A 3,638-nucleotide genomic window follows, 5' to 3' on the forward strand; every position below is an offset into this window, starting at 1 on the left:
TACTGGTTTGAACTGGTTTGGACTGGACTCACCCCTCCTCCCTTTTTTCTTGGCCGTTTTTTGTTTTTTCTTCTTTTTCGGCGGCGGCTCCGACGAATCCTGGGGCCCAAAACGCCCCAAATTCAGCCCAAAAATCCCCAAAAATTGACCCCAAAATTCCCTTAAAATCGATCCCAAAACGCCCCAAATTCAGCCCAAAATTCCCTCAAAAATTGACCCCAAAATTCCCTTAAAATCGATCCCAAAACGCCCCAAATTCAGCCCAAAAATCCCTTAAAATTGGAATACCAAAATTCCCCAAAAATCGATCCCGAAATGCCCCAAATTCAGCCCAAAAATCCCCCAAAATGGATCCTAAAATTCCCCCAAATTATCCCAAATTCACCCAAAAATCTCCCCAAAATTGATCCCAAAATTCTCCAAAATTAATCCCAAATTCACCCCAAAATTCCCCAAAAATTGATCCCAAAATCCCCCAAATTCAGCTGAAAAATCCCCAAAAATTGATCCTAAAATTGATCCCAAATATTCCCCAAATTCAGCACAAAAATCCCTCAAAATGGATCCTAAAATTCTCCAAAATTAATCCCAAATTCAGCCCAAAATCCCGCAAAAATTCCCCAAAAATTGATCCTAAAATTCCCCAAATTCAGCCCAAAATTCCCAAAAAATTGATCCTAAAATTCCCTAAATTCAGCCCAAAAATCCCCAAAAATTGTATCCCAAAATTCCCCAAAAATCGATCCCAAAATGCCCCAAATTCATCCCAAAAATCCCCCAAAATGGATCCCAAATTTCCCCAAAATTAATCCCAAAATCAGACCAAAATTCCCCAAAATTAATCCCAAATTATGCCAAAAATTCCCCAAAATTTCCCCAAAAATCGATCCCAAAAAGCCTCGAAAATTGATCCTAAAATTCCCCGAATTCAGCCCAAAATCCCCCAAAAATGCCCCAAAAATTGATCCTAAAATTCCCCGAATTCAGCCCAAAATTCCCCAAAAATTCCTCAAAAATTGATCCCAAAATTGATCCCAAAATTTCCCAAATTCAGCCCAAAATTCCCCAAAATTAATCCCAAATTTTGCCCCAAATCCCCCAAATATTCCCCAAAAATTGATCCTAAAATTCTCCAAATTCACCCCAAAATTGCCCCAAAACTCCCCAAAAATTGATCCCAAAATTCTCCAAATTCAACCCAAAACTCCCCAAAATTAATCCCAAAAATCCCCAAAATTAATCCCAAAAATCCCCCAAAATTGATCCCAAAACCGCCCAAACTCAGCCCAAAACCCCCCAAAAATTAACCCCAAAATTTGACCCCAAAATTCGCCCCCAAAATCCCCAAATTCAGCCCCAAAATCCCCAATTTTTCATTTTCCCGCCTTTTCTCCCCCCAAGCCCCGCCCCCCTCGCACCTGATTGGCCGATCCCAGGAGGGCGGGGAAAGCCCCGAAGTTGGTGACGTCATCGAGGCCAGGCCCCGCCCCCCGCGGGCGCCGCGGCCGCCAGGGGGCGCCAAGGCGCTGCAGCATCGACTCCTCCCAGCGGAGCCTGGAATGGGGGAAAACGGGCAAAAATGGGGAATTTCAGCCAAAAAATGGGGGAAATTGGGCGGAAATGGGGCAGAAACGCACAGAGGGGACCCGGAACGGGGGAATTTCAGCGAAAAATGGGAGAAAAACGGGGAAAATTCACCCAAAAATGGGGGAATTTCACCCAAAACCAGGAGAAAAGAAATGGGGGAATTTCACCCCAAAATCACCAAAAATGGGGAAATTCACCCAAAAAATGGGGGAAATTGGGCTGAAATGGAATAAAAACAGAGAAAAGGGGAACAGAACGGGGGAATTTCAGCGAAAAATGGGAGAAAAACGGGGAAAATTCACCCAAAAATGGGATAAAAATGGAACAAAACCACAGGAATGGGAATAAGAAAATGGGGGAATTTTGACCAAAAATGGGGAATTTCACCCAAAAAAATGGGGAAAATGGGGCAGAAATGGAACAAAAACAGAGAAAAGGGGAACAGAACGGGGGAATTTCACTGAAAAATGGGGGAATTTCACTCAAAAATGGGCCAAAAATGGGCCAAAAACACAGAAAAGGGAATAAAAAAAAATGGGGGAATTTCACCCCAAAATCACCAAAAATGGGGAACCCAAAAAAATGGGGAAATTGGGCAGAAATGGAACAAAAACAGAGAAAAGGGGAACAGAACGGGGGAATTTCAGGGAGAAATGGGAGAAAAATGCAGAAAATTCACCCAAAATTGGGGGAATTTCACCCAAAACCAGGAGAAAAGAAATGGGGGAATTTCACCCCAAAATCACCAAAAATGGGGAATTTCACCCAAAAAATGGGGGAAATTGGGTAGAAATGGAACAAAAACAGAGAAAAGGGAACAAAAAAATGGGGGAATTTTGACCAAAAATGGGACAGAAAAGGGAGAATTTCAACCCAAAATAACCAAAAACGGAGAAATTCACCCCAAAACGGGACAGAAATGGAACAAAAAAGACCAAAAATGGGCAATTCACCCAAAAATCACCCAAAAATGGGGAATTTCACCCAAGACTGGAACAAAAATGGAAGAAAATGGAATAAAGGCAGCAAAACTGGAGGAATTTCACCCAAAAATGTACCAAAATCCCCCAAATTTCACCCAAAATTCAGCCAAAATCCACAGAAATCAGAAAAAAAAATTACCAAAAAATCAGAATTTTTTTTAATGAGAAAAAAATGGAAAAATCCCCAAAAACTCCCCCAAAATTTCCCTCTTTAAACTCTTTAAAACTCTCAAAAGAAAACCAAGAAAAAAATAAAAAACCCCTAAAAGTAGAAAAAAAAATTATAAATATTAAAAAAACAGGAAAAAATTGGAAAAAAAAATCACAAAAACATTTTAAAAAATTGGAAAAAATATTAAAATAATTTAAGAAAAAAATTTAAAAATTGGAAAAAATTAGAAAAAATAAAAAAAATTTAAAAATGGAAAAATTTGAAAAAATAGAAAACAAAAATTGAAAGTAATAAGAAAAAAATTTGAAATAAAACCCCAAAAACATTTAAAAAAATGAATTTATAAAAATTTGAAAAAAATTGAAGAAAAATTGAAAAAAAAACCGAAAAAAGTGGAAAAAAATCTTGAAAAAAATTAGAAAAAGATCAGAAAATAAAGGAAAAAAAATGATAAAATTTGAAAATAAAAAAATCCCAAAAAATATTAGGAAAAAAAAAATCCCAAAATATTAAAAAAAATAAACTTGAAAAAAAATTTAAAAATACTGAAGAAAAATAAAAAAAAGGAAAAAAAATTGAAAAAGATTCCAAAAAAATTTTGAAAAAATATTGAAAAAATAGGAAAAAAATGAAAAAAAAATTAGAAAAAATGGGAAAAAATGGGGGAAAAAAATCCACCCCAAGAACATTTATTATATATATTATATAAATAAAAATTAAAATTTAATAAAATTTGAAAAAAATTGAAGAAAAAAAAAATCTGAAGAAGTGGAAAAAGAAAAAAAAATTGAAAATAATTCGAAAAAAATTGAAAAAAAATCGGAAAAAAATCATAAAAAATTGAGGAAAATTCCCAAAAATTCCCTAAAATCCCCAAGTTTCCCAAAATCCCGGTT

The 3,638-nt window shown here is 36.0% G+C and overlaps 1 long non-coding RNA gene across 1 annotated transcript; it reads right to left on the reverse strand.

Moving 5' to 3' along the window:
• Positions 1-63: 63 nt before the first annotated feature.
• Positions 64-1,772, reverse strand: LOC120499658. Its single transcript, XR_005626937.1, has 2 exons — positions 1,419-1,772; positions 64-99 (listed from the first exon to the last, which is right to left on the reverse strand). It is a non-coding gene; the product is annotated as an uncharacterized LOC120499658 (long non-coding RNA).
• Between the last annotated feature and the right edge of the window lie 1,866 nt (positions 1,773-3,638).

This window comes from Passer montanus, unplaced genomic scaffold (assembly GCF_014805655.1).
Source record: "Passer montanus isolate IOZ18808 unplaced genomic scaffold, ASM1480565v1 scaffold1650, whole genome shotgun sequence".
Taxonomy (NCBI): domain Eukaryota; kingdom Metazoa; phylum Chordata; class Aves; order Passeriformes; family Passeridae; genus Passer; species Passer montanus.